The 24,763-nt window shown below is 32.6% G+C and overlaps 2 protein-coding genes across 2 annotated transcripts in view; both read right to left on the bottom strand.

The window, feature by feature from the left end:
* LOC134707774 (uncharacterized) overlaps positions 1-13,488 on the bottom strand; it is a 29,309-nt gene extending 15,821 nt beyond the window's left edge. Inside the window, exon 1 of the mRNA XM_063567813.1 lies at positions 13,203-13,488. The gene's annotated coding sequence lies outside the window, so the exon portion shown is untranslated. The remainder of the gene's footprint in view (positions 1-13,202) is intronic.
* A 4,435-nt stretch (positions 13,489-17,923) lies between these two features.
* The window catches only part of LOC134707773 (polycystin-1-like protein 1), a 195,324-nt gene continuing 188,484 nt past the window's right edge, over positions 17,924-24,763 (bottom strand). The window contains exon 65 of the mRNA XM_063567812.1: positions 17,924-18,814. The gene's annotated coding sequence lies outside the window, so the exon portion shown is untranslated. The remainder of the gene's footprint in view (positions 18,815-24,763) is intronic.

Below are 24,763 nucleotides of genomic sequence, written 5' to 3'. Positions count from 1 at the left end.
ATAGCCGCATACTCAATATAGATTAACTGACCTATCTCTCGGTTAGCCGAGTGTCGGCCGTGCAACAATATAATTCACCGAATTAAACTTGCAAAAATTAATCGAAGACAAAAATATCTTTGACACCGCTTTTTCAGTGGAACGTGTTGTAGGAACATCGTGCCCAACGTTTGAAAGTAGAAATAGAGCAATCAATACTTCAATTCACCCTTATTACAAGAAGCCATGTAGTTTGCGCTTATTTACAGTGTGATGGGATGCTTGACTTGTAAATTCAATCCCTTATTTCAATCCACATAATATCCTTCAGGTTTATTACCACCTTGACCGGCTGTAAAACCCTTTAAATAACAATTCCAGTGTTTGGACTTTGGACTACAATATAAAAAAGAAGATATGGTATGATTGCCAATGAGACAACTATCAACAAAAGACCAAAATGACACAAACATTAACAATTATAGGTCACCGTACGGCCTTCAACAATGTGCAAAGCCCATACCGCATATAGTCAGCTATAAAAGGCCCCGATAAGACAATGTAAACTTTGTTTTTCTTAATCGTTTCTTATTAACTTCTCATGTTATCTATAAAATATATAAGTTTCTCACTGAAGGTATCCAAAGGATGTAAACAAAGATTTTGCGACGATGCAAACATTTAACTTTACAATATAAATAGAAATCTTTAACCAATGAATTAAAATAGCAAAAGCTATGTAATTAACAAATATATATTATTAAGCGTCATGTAAATTATTTAACAATAAATACATTAAATGTAGATCTCGAGAGTCTTTAACAACAACACTTTAGGGACTGCTGCAGAAATTTATTGATCGGCATGTTTCGGTGCCTAGGGCACCGTCATCAGGATAAAAACAATACATAAAATCATGTTGAAGTACAAAATCGGGTTTGTTAAAATTTAAACGTCACAATGTTACAATGGTAATAACGTTATTAATAGCAACGTACTGAAAGTGAAAGTGAAAGTTCATTGTTACTATACTATATATAAAAATATTAATTTTCGCGAACCATTTAGGTCACGGAAATTCCAAAATATGGCATCAGTAAGGAGAGTTGTGCAAATAATGTGAATACACAGAACCCCCATCCAAATTATCTTTAGCTAAAAGTATTCATCATTTTCTATTTTATATGTACTAACAACATTCCATTTTTCTATAATTTCGATTGAAATATTCCAAAATCTGAGTTAAAATCGATCGAATGCCCCAAATAAACATTGTCTGATTGGTTGAAGTACTGTGGCGTCGATGATTAGCATAATAAGCCTCGATGTAAAGAATAAGCCTCGATGTAAAGCACACGCTTCACATGAATAAGGAGAGTTTTACAAATAATGTGAGTACACAGATCCTCCATCCTATTTATATTTTGCTGGAAATGTTGCAGTGTTCATCATTTCTGTTTTGATTCTGCTCACAACATTCCATTTTTTCTTTAATTCCGATTTAAATATGTGGAACCCGCAATAAAAATAGATGGCCTCAATGATCTTATAGCAACGCAAAAAAATCCGTTTCCCTGAGTTTTACGATGTTACATTAGCCTGGGATCCGGTCCAATCTAGCTGCGCGTCGTAAGGTCAAGATTAGCCAGGATCCCAGTCTAAATTATAAATGTTACATGTTATTATTGTTTATATTCACATACCCCTGATGGGGTCTTGAGAAATAAAAAGTTTCAAAGTTTCAAAGTTTCAAAGTTTCATAAACCAGCCAAACCACATACAGAACTTTGCGCTCAAATGTAATTCTTGGTAATTATACGGGTAACTTCGTTTAAGAAAACTTATACACACTTTTTCATTAACATATTACCTGGCTTTTGCATATTCACGTTTTTTTTTATGCTGAACTGTAGTCGAATTCAATTTTATACATTTTTTTTTACATGAAGCAATAGGAGTAAGAATATTTATTTCGCGCCAACTTAACCAGCTCATATCAATCAGCAAAATTATTTACCGGTATTTTGTGAAATTTCAGTTCTATAGGTTATCAATTAGAGAAATTTTGGTAAGTATTACTTATTTATGTTAAGGTTCTACTGATGTGCTTCTCTAGACCTTTTTGGCGGTCCGTTTTATCCCATTTATCTCAATACTATCTCCGATGACAGGAATGTCAACTCGACCTATTCGTGTCGAAAGTGAAAATCCAATCTATTTGATGAAATAATTTCTTCTTCAACGGTTCATGCATTATTTTCGTATTATTTGATAACCAATCACATTCACGTTGCATGTTTACATGAAAATGGTTATGTACATGTATTAGTGAATTGTAATGGCGATGCAGCATGCGAGGTCAGGGCGCGATCACGTGACATTATTATTTGTAAACAAACATGCTCCCCGTGTAACACGTGTCTGAATTATCCTTTCAAAGTGTTATGAATCTTTCAATCACTATTTTAAGATATTTTCCTTTTGGTTTTTAGGGTTGCATATCAGTAGTGCAAGTGAATTAGAAATAGTTCCGAGTTGTGTGCGTGTTTTTTTTTAATAGTCTATAGAATTAGAAGGTAAGTCTACATAAGTTATATTTACATGTAACTAAAGTCTAAAAAGATGACTCCACTTTCCCTCTATATTTAAAACCCGCTTACCAATTTAAACAGCATTTGCTCCCCTTGAAAGCTAATTTGCACCTTCCCCGTCATTTCCCTTTAAATTTGCTCAACAGTCATACTTGCATGTATGGTCCATTTACATTAACGGCTGATTTGTGATTTTACCATCTTAACTGAAATTTTCATATTGTACACATTTGACCATTCAGTATGAGTTCCCATGGTTTTTTTTATCTTATATGAAGGAGGTTTTAGGTCATGTTTTCCTAAACATCTTATTGCTATTTGTCTGTCTGGATCGTTAAAACCACAAAATCAGATAGTGATGAATATGCAAGTTTTCAACAATCCCGGAAATTACACCTTATTTAATTATCGCTATTTAGTCCAATCTGGGAAAAACAGTCATACATTGTATGTACAACTTCCTGTTTGGGTCATGCGGCCGAAAATAAAGGTTTTTTAGTAGAGAGCTGAGGGAGGAAAAACTTTAGAAAGCAATCATCAAGAAACTTTAATAGAGTATGATCCACTTTTTTTAGAAATTAAAATTTTGTTTAAAGTATTTACAATAAGTTAAAACGGGTCTCATTAAAAAGTATTGTGCATGGTGAATTGTTTCAACGGCCCCAGATAGCTTCAACTGGATGAAAAAGTTGTGTAATTTTAGAATTTATCCGGTATGGAATAAATAGCGATTAGGTGTATTGACATCCACGAAAAAATATAGGAAGTAAGATACATGTAACTCCCCTTTAGGTTTTGATAAATATTGGATATGACATTAAGAAGTTATAAAACTTTATTCTTTGAATATGTTTCTAGCGTAACATGCACGCTTAGTACTGCTTTTTATACGTCCGTCAAAGACGGGACGTATTAAGGTATACAAATGTCAGGTGTCCGTCTGTCTGTCCAGCGTAAACATGTGGCACCGTAACTTGAGAACGACTTATCCAAATTTCATGAAACTTAATATAGTTGTTTCTTATGATGGTCACATGATCTGTACTTTTTGGTGATGATTCAAAATTTCATATTTGAGTTATTGAGTATTTATCATGTTTTTACCAAGTTCGGATCATTAAGGCCATAGTTATTATATTTTTAGTTTTACAAAATTTTTTGACAAAACCAATGGGTAGGAGGACGGAAAAAAAACAAAAAAAAAAAAATGCTGCTGCTGATTTTTTTTTAATACCAACCGTCAATATCAAAAAAAAATTTTTTTTATTTCACCAGGAGATTTTCTACTAGTGTAACAACTTTAATTTTTCTTGACAAGGTTTGAATTGAAAATCAATGTGCAACAACTTACTAAATCACCAAGAGCATGAATTTAGATTCTTTCATGCAGTTATGAACTAAAAATTTATTTTTTTTGCATGAAAAACACTGGGTCGGAGGAGAAAAAAAAATAAAAATCAACATTTTTAATTTTATTTTTTTTCCTATTTGGCAAAAATTAGGGTAGGAGGGTTCGTAAAACTAAAAATAAAAAAACTACGGCCTAATTAGTTTCAAAAACCGGAAGTGTGCCATTTGGCCACAGACCACAATTAATTTCTCTATCATTTCTTAGAACATTTTGTATCATTAAAAAAATTGCACCATGCACTTTTGTCAAATTTTTTGTGTGTCTTATGTATAGCACTAGTCCAAAAATATATCCAAAATTCAGAAAGATTGAAGCAATCACTGTTACAAATTTAGCCAATATACATCCATACCCCTATGGACAAGTCAAGAGATGTTCTGAAAACTGTAAATATGACCTTTTTGCACTTGTCCTAATCACTCATTCCATATCAAAATCAGTTTAAATACAACATCCAAAAAATTATTTCACCTCTGATCTTTCATTTCCACCCAATAAAATCTAACAAATGAGTGGGGAAGGGAAAGAAAAAAAATTCAGGAAAAATACACTCTAATGACTAATTAAAAGGAACTACATTCATGAACAACGAACAGTGGGGTCATTAATTGTTGTCTTGGGCCATTTGCAATGTTTTTGAAGCACCTGCTGTCCAAATTTCTTGGATTTTAACCTGTTTGGAATACCTTTTGACATTAATAAAATATTTTACTGGCTTTCTATGCAAGAGGAAGCAAGAGAGAAAAAATATGATGTCATTTATCAGAAGCCTGTGTCAAAAACAGGGTCGGTTGATAATTTTTTTTTTTTTTTTTTTTTGAAAGATTCAATAAAAAAGTTAGGGTCGGGGCTAAAAAACAGGGTCGGTCGGGTTACCTGAAACACGGATCTTTTTTTTCTCGGCCCAAGGAGAGTTGTTCAAATAATGTGAATACACACAACCCCCATCCAATTACGGTTATTTTTGGAAAACAAATAGTGTGATTTGTCAAATTCAGCTGATTTTTTAATCTTCTGGAAAAAAGTGTACATTTTATGAGGGGGGATAATCCCGAGCTTAAAAACACCCGATCCCGGAGTCCCGATAAAGGTACTATCCCCCCTCTTTTATGGTCATGTCTAAGAATTACTGTTTAATCTTCATTTGGCAAGAATACTTCAATAAGATACCCCCATTTCTACCGTCATACATGTATATGGACAGATCATATGTTATCCTATGTCATTTGAAATTGTTTCTTGTCCTTTAACATTTATTGTCACAACACCAGCTTTCTTTTCTCAACTATCTTTACATGGAGAGAAGACGTCAAAATAGTTCTTCAAACTTGTGAGTGGAAAAGTGGTAAATAACTCCTGTACATGTATGTGACATTTAGTGGAAGCCATTCAACCATATCATTTTGTCAAACAATTCAATCAACACCTTTATTAATTAGTCCTTTGTTGTGGATAGCTGTAAATTGCAATCAGCTGATAATTGATTTTCTGTCAAAATCTTAATGAGGTCATTCAAGGTGAATTCCGAGTATTGTCTGATAAGTTAAAGTCAGAGAAACTCGAAAAAAAAGTAAATAAACAAGAAGGAGGAAAATAAATCTTTCTATATCTTTCGCCAAATTCTTTAGCAAATGACGAATTTTTATCGCCACAAGTATTATTTTTTCGCTAATTGGGAAAATGGCGACCGCCAGCGGAAACCCTGTGTGAGGACACCCTATCAAGCTTGCGCTCATGTTGTGTTAAAACATTTTTAGTATGCTGAAAAATACCAACAATAGAAAAATAAACAAATAATCGATATTGTAAAATATCATTGGTTGAAGAGCCAATGATTTACATACATGTATATACATAAATATATCAACCATAAAATACAACTAATTTAATTTACAACACAACTGTTGGAAAAAACCTTTATGTCTATCATGTATATAACTTATCTCATTCTAGTCCATTCAACTGACAGAATCAGTGTAAATTTCATGAATTCTTTAATGTCATGTACATGTATAATCATGGACTATTCTTTTATATAGCAATATCTGTTAGCCATTTAGAGGTCTTTTGCATTTAAAGTTCAGTTAAAGTGGGCTTATTTTGTGAAAACGAAGTCAATTTCCCGATCATTGTTTACATTTTCTTTATATTTTGCTGTGTCAAAATAACCTCAATATCAAGGACAATATATAGACCCAAAAACTGTCTATCACATTCTACGCATGAGATTTTAGCAGGAAAGACTGTGATTGGAGTATTTAACCATTGCAACTTTTTAATTTGATCTCCTCCACTAATTGAAGTAGAATATTTAATGAAGGTGTGTCCACAACTTAGAATATGTTTATATATGTATAGAAATGATGTTGAGCCTGTTTTATAAATTGAAAAGGTTACATTTTCCTCCTTATTTCAAAATCTAAGCTTGAACCTCTGCGGTCTTACAAAGTTGCTCCCTGCTGGGAATCTGGTTGTAACATGTACAACAATCAAAGATTAACCCACACTAAACTGAATGTAATTGAAAGACATCTAGAGGTTGATATCAGAGGCGAATTTAGGGGGGGGGGGGCTGCTTTTTGAGAAAAAAATTGGTTGCTTATATAGGGAATCGCTGAATCATGACTTGAGCAAGCCCCCTCTTAGGTCAGTCAGTGGGCCCCCACTTAAGAAAATTTCTGGATCCGCCACTGGATATACAGTATCTAACAGAAGATGAAATAGGGAATAATATGGTGAATTTTAGAGATTTATATTATTTCATGTACAAGTGTACATGCATTTGAAATATATCAGATATATTGTTCGCTATTTTTTAGTTCTAAGTTCCAAGGTGACCTAGCTTCCATTTTAGAAATCGGATTTAAATGCTAGTCTATCAGAGGGATTTTTCCTTTTAATTGGTTGTAGATATGGAATCTTATTTCACCATGAAGTCAGATTTGAAAATGACTTTGGGAATGAAGATGTTGTAAAGACTGAATGTCAGTTTTAGTCTTATATACAAACATGTATGTACTTTATAATTTTAGTCTTGCATGTATATAATTATGTGTACAATACATATATCACTGATTCAGTGGCAATGGTAAATAGACACTGACAAGTCTTAGATCTATAATATTTTATAGTTATGAATGTTTTGTCCATTGACTAAAACTAGGTGGAGGTTTGTGTGTTCTTATTTCCAACAGAGGTACACTCAACATATATCAATATGTGCATTAAGCAAATTGATAGTTTCTAGCTATATATATATAGATACGGAATGATTATACAACAAGAAAGTTTTAACCTGTGTATATAATACTTAAAATATGTTAAAAAAAATCATGTCTTTTTCAGGACTTCCAAATCCAACCATGTAGTATGGAATGTTGTTGAGATATGGTTTTGGTCAATGGATGTTATTGAAGGACCTGTAGTACAAAGTATATCACTGGATTTAGCTCTTTGTCTCGGTGTATTATTAAAGTACTTTGCTTTGAGCTCAGTTCATTGTTATGCAATTCATTCTTTGTGAAATAAAGATTTGACAGAAAACTCTCATGTACAAGGATTTGTCAAAGTAGTACCACCTCTATTTACAATGTAAGTATTAGGGAGATAAAAGCATTCTATTTTGATTTGAACCAAACATATTATAAAAAAAAAAGAACAAATTTACCCAAGAATGCTACTCCCACTACTAGCAATATGATGCTAGGTTGTTTTAATACATCTGTAGACTGTACTGTCTACTTATGACTCGGTCCTGAGTGTAAATGGTCCTTCAACTATGTGGGGGAAAAATTATAAGGCCTATCTAGGCTTATCAATTTCTAAAACTATATTTCATTGTACATATTTGAAATTTTTATACAACCACAGAAATTTTTGCAGTTGAAATACATGTAGGTATCCTGTCGTCGTCTTCCCAAGACGGATGGTTTCCAGATAATAACTTCAGTATAAGTAAAAAGGAAGCCATTAAATTATAACATAATATTTATAATCATAAAAGGAAGCTTGGGATTGTTTTGAGGCGGTTATATATATATATATAGTCCCTAAGGTTTATGAATAAGGGTTCCAAAGGTGCCCAATACACACATTAATCTTGTGTCAGTACAAAAAGTTGTGTTTAAGTATTTCAATTGTTCTGAAACTGTACCATAATATTTAATACCATAAGTAGAAGTTTGGGGTCTATTTTGTGGGTTATGGGGCAAACAGTAGAGGAATTGAGGGTCCAAAATAAACATTTTTATACGACCGCAAATTTTGAAAAAAATTTCGTCGTATATTGCTATCACGTTGGCGTCATCGTCGTCCGAATACTTTTAGTTTTCGCACTCTAACTTTAGTAAAAGTGAATAGAAATCTATGAAATTTTAACACAAGGTTTATGACCACAAAAGGAAGGTGGGGATTGATTTTTGGAGTTTTGGTCCCATCATTTTAGGAATTAGGGGCCAAAAAGGGCCCAAATAAGCATTTTCTTGGTTTTCGCACACTCTAACTTTAGTTAAGTTAATAGAAATCTATGAAATTTTGACAAATGGTTTATGACCACAAAAGAAAGGTTGGGATTGATTTTGGGAGTTTTGGTTCCAACAGTTTAGGAATTGGGGGCCAAAAAAGGGCCCAAATAAGCATTATTCTTGGTTTTCGCACAATAACTTTAGTTTAAGTAAATAGAAATCAATGAAATTTAAACACAATGTTTATGACCACAAAAGGAATTTTGATATTGATTTTGGGAGTTGAGGTCCCAACAGTTTAGGAATTAGGGGCCAAAAAGGGACCCAAATAAGCAATTTGCTTGGTTTTCACACCATTACTTTAGTATAAGTAAATAGAAATCTATGAAATTTAAACACAAGGTTTATGACCATAAAAGGAAGGTTGGTATTGATTTTGGGAGTTTTGGTCCAAACAGTTTAGGAATAAAGGACCCAAAGGGTCCAAAATTAAACTTTGTTTGATTTCATCAAAAATTGAATAATTTGGGTTATTTGATATGCCGACGCTAACTGTGTATGTAGATTCTTAATTTTCGGTTCTGTTTTCAAATTGTTCTACATTAAGGTCCAAAGGGTCCGAAATTAAACTTAGTTTGATTTTAACAAAAAATGAATCCTTGGGTTTTTTTGATATGCTGAATCTAAAAATGTACTTAGATTTTTTATTATTGGCCCAGTTTTCAAGTTGGTCCAAATCGGGGTCCAAATTTAAACTTTGTTTGATTTTCATCAAAAATTGAATAATTGGGGTTCTTTGATATGCCAAATCTAACTGTGTATGTAGATTCTTAATTTTTGGTCCCGTTTTAAAATTGGTCTACATTAAAGTCCAAAGGGTCCAAAATTAAACTAAGTTTGATTTTAACAAAAATTGAATTCTTGGGCCTCTTTGATATGCTGAATCTAAACATGTACTTAGATTTTTGATTATGGGCCCAGTTTTCAAGTTGGTCCAAATCAGGATCCAAAATTATTATATTAAGTATTGTGCAATAGCAAGAAATTTTCATTTGCACAGTATTCAGCAATAGCAAGAAATCTTCAATTGCACAGTATTGTGCGATAGCAAGAAATCTTCAATTGCACAGTATTGTGCAATAGCAAATATTTTCAATTGCACAGTATTGCACAATAGCAAGAAATATTTAATTGCATAATATTGTGCAATAGCAAGAAATTCCATTTGGATTTCAATTGGAGTTATCTTTCTTTGTCCAGAATAGTAGTTGAATCAACTTAAATCATTGTTTTATACAATATACAATGTATATTCACTTTTACTACCAACTGATAGATTAAAACAATCTTTACCATTCAGTGATAACATGTCAAGCACTTTTTTTACATTTTAATATTTTATGATGTATTTAATTGAGTGGTTATTGTTGCAAACTTCATTAAAAATTTGAATTGAGATCAGTTTTGAAATAAGGGAAAGGGGGATGTGAAAAAAAAATTGGGGGGTCAATTTTTTTCATTTCAGATTTCATAAATAAAAAGAAAATTTCTTCAAACATTTTTTTGAGAGGATTAATAGTCAACAGCATAGTGAATTGCTCAAAGGCAAAAATTTTTTTTAAGTTCATTAGACCACATTCATTCTGTGTCAGAAACCTATGCTGTGTCAAGTATTTAATCACCATCCAAATTTAGAGCTGAATCCAGCTTGAATGTTGTGTCCATACTTGCCCCAACCGTTTTGGGTTCAACCTCTGCGGTTGTATAAAGCTGCGCCCTGCGGAGCATCTGGTTGTAGATTCAAGACAATAAATTGGAGTTATCTTTCTTTGTCCAGAATGGTTGTTGAATTAATATTACCTAAAACCATTGCTTTATGAAATCTTCTTTGAAAATTGGAGTTATCTTTCTCTGTCCAGAATAGAAGTTGAATCGACTTAAAATAATGCTATATATACAATATACAATGCAAAATTCACTTTACTACCAACTGATAAATTTAAGCAGTCTTTAATAGCCATTCAGTGATTACAAGCACTTTGATTATCATTCTAGGGTTATCCCCTTTCACAAATGGAAAAATTTCTCAAGTTTGTCTCAACTAAATTTAGTGAAATGTGTATACAATGCTCATTACCGGTACCTCTAAACTCGGTTTAAGTTCAATTTTTAGCAGCTTCACTTTTACAGTTCTTGATTTATGTACCTTTATAACGTTATATGCTAGCGGAGGCATCATCACCATGACTGTATGACATTTACACTTTAATACTTTATGATGTATTAAAATGAGTAGTTGAATAATTACTGTTGCAAACTCCATTAAAAATTTGATTTGAGATCATTTTTATACAACCGCAAAAATTGAAAACTTTTTGGTTGTACATTGGTATCACGTTGGCATCATCGTCTTCATCCAAAGACATTCGGTTTTCGCACTCTAACTTCAGTAAAAGTAAAATAGAAATATATGAAATTAAGACACAAGATTTATGACCATGAAAGGAAGGGTGGGATTGATTTGGGGTATTTTGGTCTCAACAGTTTAGGTATAAGGGGCCAAATTAGCATTGTTCTTGGTTTTTGCTCTATAACTTAAGTATTGGTAAACAGAAGGTCTATGGCCACATAAGGAGGGTTGGGGTAGAGTTTGATAATTTTAATTCCAACAGTGTAGGATTAAGGGGCCAAAAACAGGCCCCAAATAAGCATTTTTCTTGGTTTTTGAACAATTACTTTAGAATAAGTTAATAGAAATCTATAAAGGTTTATGACCACAAAAGGAAGGTTTGGATTAATTTTGGAGTTTTGGTCCCAAGGAATAAGGGGCCAAAATTAAACTTTGTTTGATTTCATCAAAAAAATGAATGACGGTATTGTGCTTCTTTGATATGCCAAATCTAACCATGTCCAAATTCTTAATTTTAGGTCCTGTTTTCTAATTGGTCTACATTAAGTCCAAAGGGTCCAAAATTAAAATAAGCTTGATTTTAATAAAAATTGAATTCTTGGGGTTCTTTGATATGGTGAGTCTTAACATGTACTTAGATTTTTTATTATGGGCCCAGTTTTCAAGTTGGTCCAAATCGGGGTCAAAAATTATTATACTAAGTATTGTGCAATAGCAAGAAATTTTCAATTGCGCAGTATTCTGCAATAGCAAGAAATCTTCAATTGCACAGTATTGTTCAATAGCAAGAAATGTTCAATTGCACAGTATTGCACACTAGCAAGAAATCTCCAATTGCACAGTATTGTGCAATATCAAGAAATTTTTAATTGCACAGTATTGCACAATAGCAAGAAATATCTAATTGCACAATATTGCGCAATAGCAAGAAATTTTCAATTGCACAGTATTGCCAATAGCCAGAAATATTCAATTGCACAGGATTGTCCCGTTTTCAAATTGGTCTACATTAAGATCCAAAGGGCCAAAAATTGAACTTTGTTTCATTTCAACAAAAATTGAATTCTTAGGATTCAAACGCATTGATCTCAGCAATTTCTTCACTGTCGTTCCCTCAATAACTGCATTAAACAGTTTCTAATCATTATTCATTCAAAACCATTTTATTATACCAATGCCTCACACACAACATATTATAGTATACTGTTGTCTATCAGTCCATCATCCACACTTCAGACAATAACTAGAAATTACTTCCCCCTACTTTCAAGGAACTTTGTTGAAAGGTTTATATCTATTGACATTAGCTCCACATCGATTTTATAAATTTTAGAATTTTCATTTCCATGTTATGAAGAGAGATTTAATCCTTAAAAAAGAGAGAATTTTCCAATTTTGAACTATAACACAAAAATGCATCCATCACCTTTAATTAAACTTTGGGGAATTGTTTACACTATTGACCTAAGGTCCCTTTTGATTGTAATAAATTTCAGATTATACATTTCTGTGTTATGAATTTTTATATATGCTAAAAAAAAATAAGGGATTTTATAGTTTTTGGACACCTATAAGTGCAGGAGTTTCTGGCTACATTGAAAACCCATTGGAGGCCTTCAGCTGTTGTCTACTCTATAGTTGGATTGTTGTCACTTTGACACTTTCCTCATTTCCCATCTCAATTATTCACATAAACACTTCCACATCATTTTATAAAACTTGGGTGAATTGTCTATGCCTGTTGACTTCAGCTACATTCCAAAATTTAAAACAAGATTAACAACTACAGGTCCCCAAATAGCCTTCAACAATGACAAAAGCTCATACAGCACAGTCAGCTATAAAAGACCTTAAAATGACAAATATAAAACAAATGAAATGAGAAAACAAATAGACTAATAATTGTACAAAACAAAATAGTTCAACCTTTAAACAAGCTTTAAAGGAATCAAGACATATCATGCGCTTAGAGTGCAGCTATTTATTAACAAACTCCATATTCAAACACGTGCACTCAAACAACTAATTCATAGAGAGGGGTGGAAGTTGAAGCCCCCTTTTTTACCAGTCAATGCATTTGAATGAAGACATGTACACATCAACTCAATTTGTTAATACACATTTCCAGTCTAGCTTTCAATACATTTGTAACGACCTTTAACCCCACTGACAATTTGCGTCTGTGTCCATACTTGTATTATATAAAAAATATTTTTTTTTTCCTTATTTGTATTTTTAGACGAAAAGTTTTATTTAGAAATATCAGTTATAATAAAAAAAATAACAACTGTAAATGATGAGTAAGTTAATGTGATGCTCATTTATAAGGATATTAAACTAATACTTACATTTTTTTATTTCTTCTTTTGACTTCGTTCTTTCCTTATCAGGAACAGTGCTGCATATTAAATCCAATTTCTAGGGGAAATACCACTCATACTCTCCTACGAAAAGGTGCGTTCCTTTAGTTGCTTCAGCTGCTACTTTTATCCCATATGTCAACTTTTGCAGTTTATAATTATCTCTCCGCTAACGACACTAATTATTATGCAAATATACATACCACTTCACGAATAGCAATACCCGACCGCAGTACGACCTACGCCATCTGTCTTAAAACTTCTACCGTTATTCCTCCGCGCTGATTGGTTGATCATTTGGGAACTGACTAATCAAATTGTTTCATACAAAGCAAAAATTCAATACACCACTACACCTCTTATAGAAAAAGTAAATTTCACGGAAAATAAGATCGAGTATTTAAGTTTAAGACTAAAAATAAAGAAAAAAGAACATATAACTCCGAAAATAATCTGCAGTTTTTACTGCCGTTTAATGAGTTTTTATATCACTTCACCTTTATTGATAAATTCTGTAGCGAAGTGGACATTTGACAATTGATCACAGTCGTCTTGTGCAGTAAGTGTTTTCCGCAACTTATCTTTAAGTTGGCACGCAGTGTTGTATCCTGGGTAACAGGATTATAACTTCTTGGATACAAATGTAATTAGAGTGTTTTAAAAGTTTGATTCCGTGTATTGCACCTAGTTATCTAATTTATTATGGTCATTTTACGATCTGGATCGAACAAAAAAGATAAAATATTTTCAAAGCGATGATTTTGAGGGCTTTTATGCCAATAGTTGTATTAAATTAATTTAGGTTTTTATCACTACTATATGTTTCGCCAACGTGGGAGACTATAATTAATGCAATTCCCAGCATACTGACGTCGATGTTTATCATTTAGAAGCAAATTTTAAAATTGCAGGATTATCTCCTATATCAAATTCATATTTTGCGCAAAATGCAATAGACAGTTTGTTTTTCTTAAAACCATGCAAGTAAAAAGCACGGCCACAGAGAAGTTAAAAACATGCATACAAAATATTAAATATTATTACATTAAAAAAAAATATTAAAAAAAGAAAATCAAAAATAGATAAAATTAAATATAAACATAAGAATATATACACTCACACACACACACAAATAATGTAAATAAACATATTTAAAGGAAAAGTTTTAGAGTTTAGATATGTTGAAATAATGGTTAAAAAGAAGAAGTAATTTAACTGTTGATAGTGTGAGGTTTCTTTTAAAGCTGAGCAAACAAAAATAAAGTGATATGCGTCTCCAATATCTCCATTCTGTCATATAGAACACTTTCTTTCAATTCTGTCAATATAACACCATCCCCCTTTTTAATGGGAGTGAATTATTTGAAGTTCAGAATTTGCAAAGTGAATATATTTCGGCTCCGGGTGCGGGAATTTCTCGCTGCATTGAAGACATATTGGTGATCTTCTGCTGTTGTCTGCTCTATGGTCGGGTTGTTGTCTCTTTGACACATTCCCCATTTTCATTGCTAGTTTTAAGATATTTCATAAATTCCAAATTTTCCTTGAAAAGCCTATATATGTGATGCATTTAATAGTGATCACGACAGCGGAGTTCAAAACTTGTTTTAACTGGTCAATCAATCGAAGATTGTGCTTTTTCGGTAACCATGTTGTTAGGTTGGTATTTTGAGAATCCAGCATTGTCCAGTATGGTTTTGATGTACTTTATCCATACAATATAATCGTTGCATGTATGATACTTAAAATATGCAAATTCATATATAATAATCTAAGTATTATAGTTGTATGCACAAGACAAAAAATAGAAAGGCATGAAAACAAAAGTATGCGGAGATGTTGAACAATTTCTAATGAGAGAACTATCCATAAACACCAAAGAAAAAATATGTGAACAATTGCTGGTGGCCTTCAACAATGAGTAAAACAATAAAAAGCTTTAAACGGCCCCGGTATGAGAATTAAACAATCCAAAAGAAAACCATCATCGGGCACATAAATATTACAATAAAAACGAATAACGAAAACAGAACAAGGCAACCACTGAAATGTTTATATAGGCTTCTGGCTTCGAACAGGCACACACAGATTTATACGACACTCAGCATTTTCTAAGCGCGCAGACGTCTTATTCTTATTTACAGAAGTAATCAGTAGTATAAAACAGTTGGAAAGGATTTGACACAGCAAATTGGTACTAAGCACTTTAAAGATAACTATTTACAAACTTAAAAGGTTTCGTAGTTGCTCAAGCTAATTCAAAGCCCAATATATTGTAAACCAAGACTAATTTGTCAACCTACAACGGATTTGACGTAAAGGCAGTCGGAGAATAGCATGAAAATAAGTACCAACATAATTAAGAAACATGCATGTACGGGTTGCTTCAGCCGTAAGCATAGTCGGAGAACGAGTTGGAAACTACAAATCAATGAAGGAGCAAAAGCTAAATTAGTGTCCAAAAATATAAAAAAAATACAAAAGGTAAAGGAAGATCGTCTCTTTTGTATTGTCTTTTTAAAACAAGTTGTAGCTTAAGTAGTATCTGCTAATTTTTTTTAATGTTTTGATAGTTGTTTTATTGTTGTTTTTGCCTTTTTTCTTTTGTTGGGAAGGGTTTTTTGAAACAATAGTTTTAAATTAGACTACACAAGTAACGACATAGCCCTTTTCTTTTATACCTTTATTGCTTCTAATAATTGTTACTGTATCTTCCTTATTTAGACTACTGTATCGGATAGGTTGATAACGGACAGCTTTTGTCTCCTGGCAATAACATTGTCGTCTGGTATTCCGGAACGTGAGTGGCACGCGCAGCTAACTGTAAATGTCACTACGTATCGATTGCGCGTGTCAATGGAGTAGTAACTGATAAGAAGTTTTATTTACACTAATCTAAAGCGTTAAATTAAAGACACTTTACGGATTTAATATGATTGTTTTATCTGCTAGCAGTATACAATATCACATTATATGATCATAGGTGTTAATATTGAAATTATATACACTTATAACTAAGATTATACATATGTTTTAGCAAATCGAATTATATTTTTAAGAACTGTGGCTTGCACAGGATTCAATTTGTAAGTCTTAGCCATAGACATGACGTAATGAAAGATTCAAGATTTTTTTCTCGAAATAAACATTTGAGTCATTTTAAACAGATCGTTGCGAGACTCAATGAAAATGTTAAGTGCAAAGTAGTCATTCAAATTTGTGGGTTTTTTTTTCTTTGGATAATATACCCGTGCGAATGATTAACTTAAAGGCATTTTTTTTTAGATAAAAAAAACCGGGACAGTAAAAATTGTTGCACTCAACCGCGATGGTACTCCGAACGGCGATGGTCACGCTGAGAAACGATGGTTTGACGATGAAGTGCGTTATTGATCACGCTGAGGTGCGATGATGGATTTGTGATGCTATATTGTTGATAGCTACGCCGAAGTGCGATGGTAGTAACGCTCTTTAGCGAGTCTACATGGTCTACACAATCTACATTTGCAATGTTTTTCATGTCGATGTAGAAGTAAATACGTATGTTGAGTCAGATTTTAAGGTTTGTAAGTTGATAAGGGGCTTAAAACTTTTATTACTACACGGAACAGGGAGAAATTTTGGGTGGATACGGGAAAGTCAACCTTCAGCATCCTACTTAGCCATGACCGCCATCTTGGTTGGTTAGCCGGGTCATCGGACACATTTTTAAAACTAGTTACCATAATGATGATTGTGGCCCAGATTGGTTAAATTTGGCCAAGTAGTTTCAGAGGAAAATATTTTTGTAAAAGTTAACAGACGACGACGGGGACGACAGACGACGAACTCCGAGTGATTAGAAAAGCTCACTTTGTCCATTGTGAGCTAAAAACAATATTATATATAGTGGCTGAGAGAAGTCTGTAAACCATCACTTGTATGAAATGTTCGCTGCTTTTGATCGGATTTAGAACGGGAAAACAAAATGCCATATCATTCTTTCACTATATCAGAAATTTATAATTGCAATTCTTTATCTATGTGACAACATTAAGATACATATATTTAGTCATTCCACGGCGACACAGATTGGTCTTCATAGGTTATTGTTTTCTGTGATTAGTTTTGCTAAGTAACACTTCCTTATCAATAACTAAATACTGTTGATATAAATATTTTAGATAAAGAGAAATTATTAACATTCACTTGAATGAGTTATATATTTAAATATTTCAAAGGTGACAATATACTGTGTAAGTATAATTATATTAAAGGGAAAGTTCGCAAACAAAATGAAAAATTGGTATTGTGTTCATTATTTTTTTTTTAAAAGCACTTATAAATTCATAAATGTTAAAGTTTTATTCTGCTAGATAAAAGATCACCATCGATTTAAATTTAGAGAATTAAGTTCTGTTTGTTATTGTTTAGAAAATGATTCTGTAATTTTACAGATTTTCAATCTGCAAACTATTAATTTTCATTTGAATTTTGAATTGACAGGGACATACCATGCGGTTGTACTATTTGTAAGTAAAAGATCATGATGATTCTGTATCTAAAAAAAAACCAGCTGGATACTTTTATATTCCAATAAAGCTAACATGTATCTGCTCCATGAGTATTCATTGAAACCAAAACTTTAAACTGTTGATGTAAATCTTAGCCTATCATCTATTTACTAATTGATAAAAGATAAACAAAAAAAAAAAAAAACAACAACACAGTTTAAAAAAAACAACAATTTATGCAAGAAACATTACAATACGCTTCTGATTCTTTTAATACAAACTGATAATAGAATGGAAAACGAAAATTTTGTATTGCCTAGAATCGCCACAAGCACGATTTCTGTATAACCTGAGTGGTAGCTTCAAACCCACCACTTTTCTCACCATTTATATATTTTGTGTTTGGCGCAAGGATAGCCAAAAGACAATGACCCATAAATTCCAGTATAAATGGTTCCGGGTCAGTGCCAGTAGGAGAGATTGTTGTGTTTTTTAGATTCCAGTATTTGCCATTATCGCCTTTGATGTAATAAACTCCTTTGTCACCATGTTCCAGCTCCAATACTTCGTACATTGATTTGTTACACGAGTAGACTGGTTCCTTCGAAGACGACGACTTCTTTCCTACATATCCATAGTCACCTTTTAAAACCAACATTTGTCGATTGATGAGTTTGATTCTAAATATTTCTTTTGCACCAATGCAATCACTTTTAGCAGTCATTTGACCATTTGGTTGTATGCCAACGTATTTGCCATTTGCGGCTATAACTGCAACAGTTCCACAGAGCCATTCGAACTGGAATAAACAATCTGGGTTGCGGCTTGTAAGTATATAAATAAACTATAAAAAGAAATTAAAAAAAATAAAATGTTTTTGTTGTGAAAATGTTTGTTAAAATTATTCTGCCAACATGTTTTTGTCCTCTTGCATCGTGGAAAGAATAATACAATAAGTTGTCAGGCTGTGTATAGACTGTATAGGTTGTGTGGTCTGAATGTTGTTAACTTTCTTCCCCAAAATAGACGACATTTTATCAGCAATTCCGTACCATTTCGACTGGCTTCCCTTGGCCAGAGGTACTGCTTCCAATCGCGTCATGAATGCTGTAATAAATACATTAAATATGAAATTTGGAGTTTTACCAAGGGAGCTAATAATTAAATAATAACGATGTCTGCCACACAACATTTCGGGGACTCTACCTCTGGTATCTTTCCTCCCTCTTTTATAGCTGACTATGCGGGGGCTTTTCTAATTATTGGGGGCATTATGATAACCTATGGTTGTTAATTTCTGTGTCATTTAGTCTCTTGCCAATCATAATACATATTATTTAAGAAATAGCGATGTCGTTAAACGACATAGTGATGTCGTTAAAAAAACGACATAAAATATTTGTTTTGAATGGCCCTTATCGGCTTCCGTACATTTGTAATAAAGCACAAAAACAAGTATAAATGTTTCAATTTAAGCAATAATATATGAATACTATTTCGAAAAAACAAATAATAATGGATCACAGCTTATGCTGAAGATTTATAAAATATTAGACATCAAAAGACAGTCATGTTTTTCAAAAATGATATCAAAATGAAAAATTCCCAAAACAACTTAAAATTCACAGATAAATATTAATTTTATAAAATTAAAGAGTTTTACATTTTTTAAGAACGATAAAAGTGAAACGCACATGTATATCAGCAGCAGCATATAAAACAATTATACTGCATGTTAAACAGGTGTTTGGTATCAAACAATTATACTGCATGTTAAAAGCAAGGGTTTGGTATAAAACAAATAACATTGAATCACCGATAAGCAGCCGCGGTTTAAACAGTCAGTTTGTTTTATAAAAAAAAATCATAATAAATTTTGATCAAATACAATATCATTTCTCTTCTGCGAGCGCTCTCGGACGCTTTTTTAGTAGGACCGAGTATTATATATAAAAAAGATGTGCCGTATGATTGCCAAATGAGACAACTATCCACAAAAGACAAAAATCACACAGACATAAACAACTATAGGTCACCGTACGGCCTTTGACAATGAGCAAAGCCCATACCACGCAGTCAGCATTATATGTCCTTTTGGTAATACAAGTCTTCGGGCGGCATGTTTCAGACATACGTCTTTGGCCTACAACTTTTTGGCTTTGAGCATTGCTGATGAAGGTAATTCCAGAAAAGCGCTTTGGGTGCATTACATTTATTAAGTACTATTTTCCTTTATCTTTTGATAAAAGAAAATTCACTTCACTCACTGTGTACCTGTTTTTGTCGAGCGTGCGACTTCTGTCACTTAACTCACTACGTGAAAGATTAATATTTCAGAAGGCAGAAGACCTGCATGGTTCAAACTTTGTATATACGGCATTGTATATTCCTTAAGAGTCCGTCTATTGTCCTTCATGGTTCAGTGACTACTTGGAAAGTAGATTTTTTTGTAATCTTAATTTCTCTTATTATGAGTAAAAGGGTCCTACTAAAATGCGCCCGGGAGCGCCCGGGTGAAGAAAAAGCGCCCGGGGAAGAACAAATAGCGCCCGGGGGGACGAAAATACGCCCGGGGAAATATATATATATCTTATTGACATGAGACAACTTTGTGTCGATGAAATAAGTTATTTACATTGATTTTTTTTTAAAATTTTAGACAAGTAATTTGCAAATTCAGATAATAGACATTTATAATAAAGCACAAAAACAAGTATGAATGTTTCAATTTTAACAATAATATATGAATACTATTTCGAAAGACAGATAATAATAGATCACAGTTTATGCGGAAGATTTATAAAATGTAAAACTTCAAAAGACATGTTTTTCAAAAACAATATTAAAATGAAAAATGTAAAAAACAACTTAAATTTCACAGATAAATATTTATTTAATCAAAATTTAAAGAGTTAGATCTACACATAACAAATCCGCAAATAAAGCAGTACTATACATGTAACGTAGTTAAAACAAGGGGATAAAAAGCAGGAGTTTGGTTTTCATGATTCAAAACTAAGCATTAAATTCCTGATAAGCAAAGACATTAAAACAGTCAAAGTTTTTTAAAAAGATATAAACAACAATTTCGATGTAGCATGGTACACATCCCCATTTATATTAAGGACAAAACAATCAATAATTTGTTTTAAGGAAAAAAATTAATGTTATAAAATATTATTATTTTATTCTCCCGGGCGCTAATTTTTCTTCCCCGGGCGCTTTTTCTTGTCCCCGGGCGCCTTTTCTTTTCCCGGGCGCTCTCGGGCGCTTTTTAGTAGGACCGGAGTAAAAGGCTAACTTTATTTGGTAGGTGATCCTTGCAAGGTCCTCATGTCTGTCAGACAGTTTTCACTTGACCTCGACATAATTTCATGGACCAATGAACAAGGTGTTAAGTTCTGATGTTATAAGTCCATATTTCTGATACTATAAGCAATAGGTCTATGGAATGATTTTAGATGTTCATGTCCATCTGAGCTTGACCTCATTATCATGCATGTATCAGAGGTTTAAAGTTTTTGTGTTTTTGTCTGTTTTTCTAATACTGTGTGAAAATATTTTATGCTGTTCATGTCACTGTGGAATGTTTTCTTGACAGTGACCTGTTTTAACCGTTCATTGCTCAAATCCAAGTTTTGTGATTTGGTCTACTATATTTTTCTTAAATCATAAGCAACAAGAATGTGTCCAAAGTACACGGATGCCCCACTTGCACTATCCTTTTCCATGTTCCATGGATCGTGAAATTGGGTAATAATCAAATTTGGCATTAAAATAAGAAAGATTATATTATAGGGAACATGTGTACTAAGTTTCAAGTTGATTGATATCAATTTTATCAAAAACTACCTTGACCAAAAACTTTAACCTGAAATTTCTACTTTCATTTTCTATGTTCAGTGGACCGTGAAATTGGAATCAAAAGTCTAATTTGGCTATAAAATTAAAAAGATCATATCATAAGCAACAAGTGTATTAAGTTTCAAGTTAATTGGACTTCAGCTTCATCAAAAACTACCTTGACCAAAAACTTTTACCTGAAATTCCCACTTTCATTTTTTATGTTCAGTGGACCGTGAAATTGGGGTCAAAAGTCTAATTTGGCTATAAAATTAAAAAGATCATATCATAAGCAACAAGTGTATTAAGTTTCAAGTTGATTGGACTTCAGCTTCATCAAAAACTACCTTGACCAAAAACTTTAACCTGAAATTCCCACTTTCATTTTTTATGTTCAGTGGACCGTGAAATTGGGGTCAAAAGTCTAATTTGGATATAAAATTAGAAAGATCATATCATAAGCAACAAGTGTATTAAGTTTCAAGTTGATTGGACTTTAGCTTCATCAAAAACTACCTTGACCAAAAACTTTAACCTGAAATGGGACGAACGGACGCACAAACGGACGAACGAACGGAGCCACAGACCAGAAAACATAATGCCCCTCTACTATCGTAGGTGGGGCATAAAAAGTGGACTTTATTTGGTATATGGACTGTATGCAAGGTGTACCAATGTAGTTGTCCGTCTGGCAGTTATCATCTGAACATGACCTCATTTTTATGGTTCATTGGTCAATGTTATTTTAAATTTTCATGGTTTATAAGTTTGTTTTCTAAGATACTATATACAATATGTCGACTATATGTAATGCATTGAATGCATGCATTAAGATGAACATATCTGTCTGGCAGGACTATTTTGACCTTGATCTCGTTTTCATGGTTCATTGGTCAATATAAAGTTTTCTTGGTTTGGTATTGTCTTGTAAACGATAAGCAACAGTTCAACTATATTTGGTGTATGGAATGATTGTAAGGTGAGCTTATTTTTCTGGTTTGGTCTCTCTGACCTTGACCCTATTTTCTTTGATGTGTGTTCTGTGATAATTGTAGTAAAACTTTTGGACTAGCAACATGAAATCAAGACTGTAAAGCAGGCGAGACATTTCATCATGTACACTCTTGTAATCACAAAGGAATATAAAAGTACAAATAAAGAACATACTTCAGCTTCATCAAAAACTACCTTGACCAAAAACTTTAACCTGAAATTCCCACTTTCATTTTTTATGTTCAGTGGACCGTGAAATTGGGGTCAAAAGTCTAATTTGGTTATAAAATTAGAAAGATCATATCATAAGCAACAAGTGTATTAAGTTTCAAGTTGATTGGACTTTAGCTTCATCAAAAACTACCTTGACCAAAAACTTTAACCTGAAATGGGACGAACGGACGCACAAACGGACGAACGAACGGAGCCACAGACCAGAAAACATAATGCCCCTCTACTATCGTAGGTGGGGCATAAAAAGTGGACTTTATTTGGTATATGGACTGTATGCAAGGTGTACCAATGTAGTTGTCCGTCTGGCAGTTATCATCTGAACATGACCTCATTTTTATGGTTCATTGGTCAATGTTATTTTAAATTTTCATGGTTTATAAGTTTGTTTTCTAAGATACTATATACAATATGTCGACTATATGTAATGCATTGAATGCATGCATTAAGATGAACATATCTGTCTGGCAGGACTATTTTGACCTTGATCTCGTTTTCATGGTTCATTGGTCAATATAAAGTTTTCTTGGTTTGGTATTGTCTTGTAAACGATAAGCAACAGTTCAACTATATTTGGTGTATGGAATGATTGTAAGGTGAGCTTATTTTTCTGGTTTGGTCTCTCTGACCTTGACCCTATTTTCTTTGATGTGTGTTCTGTGATAATTGTAGTAAAACTTTTGGACTAGCAACATGAAATCAAGACTGTAAAGCAGGCGAGACATTTCATCATGTACACTCTTGTAATCACAAAGGAATATAAAAGTACAAATAAAGAACATACATGACAGACTAAGCCAGCTTTGTCAAAAAAACAAGGAATCAAAATTTTGTACTGTATTAATAATTATTCAAAAACTGTATTTATGACCTTATAAGTAAAGGTCTTGATCATGCATGGTTTGTATTATTTTAATTTTAGTTTCTTGTGTACAATTTAGAAATTAGTATGGTGTTCATTATCAATGGACTAGTATATATTTGTTTAGGGGCCAGCTGAAGGACGCCTATAGGTGCGGGAATTTCTCGCTACATTGAAGACCTTTTGGTGACCTTCTGCTGTTGTTTTTTATTTGGTCGGGTTGTTGTCTCTTTGACACATTGCCCATTTCCATTCTCAATTTTATCCGTCATTTTCTGTAGATTCCATAGCTGACTAAATTATTTCTATGTGAATTTATTTCTCTGTTTATTGCAAATAAATATTTCTGTTCTCCATTTATTCAGTATAAATGGAGAAAAGATTTTTTTTTTCAGTACACTTGAATGTAACATTGTTTTTAAAGCCAAATATATTCATGTGGAAGATAATGAACAAGAATGGACTAAATTGAAATACCAAAAGTATGTAGGGTAAAAATAATCTTGTTGTAAAGTATACAGTATTACTTTACAACAAGATTATTTTTACTTACCTCTGTACATTATTCTAGTTGGTGTCATTTTGTTCAAGGTTATGATTGTTTTTCTGAAATTTGTTTTTAACATTTAAACACCTTTATTTATTGATTGTGTATTTACATTGTCTTATGGATCAAATTTTTTCCTTTAGTGTATGTTCACTTATGTTAATATGTCTTTTGATGGAGTAAAGCCATTTCTGTTGATATTTTATAGTGTTTCTTTCTTTGATATTGATGATAAGGGTGAAGTTTAGTACCTACTAGAACACATCCGTGATATTGCGGGTCCGTGAATGAATTCAAATATATAACTATGCGCAAGCTTTATTTTAGTATTAGTATTGTCATCGGATAAAGTCATGCCGATTATAAGATATACTCAGTTTTCTCTGCTTTCAAATCTTTCTGTTTGATCCCGTCGAACTGGAACTTATCAATTATTGGTAATATTAACTATTTGGAAAACAAAAGGTCCTGGAATGGAGTATTTTTTAATCAACAGCATTGTCATATATCAGTTATAAAATAAAGTTGAATTCTTTGACTCGCTTTTTTATGTCATGCATGCCCACTAACAAATTGAAAA

This window comes from Mytilus trossulus, chromosome 2 (assembly GCF_036588685.1).
Source record: "Mytilus trossulus isolate FHL-02 chromosome 2, PNRI_Mtr1.1.1.hap1, whole genome shotgun sequence".
Classification (NCBI taxonomy): Eukaryota; Metazoa; Mollusca; class Bivalvia; order Mytilida; family Mytilidae; genus Mytilus; species Mytilus trossulus.
The sequence above is the reverse complement of the archived record's forward strand: the minus strand, read 5'-3'. Positions and strand labels throughout refer to the sequence as shown.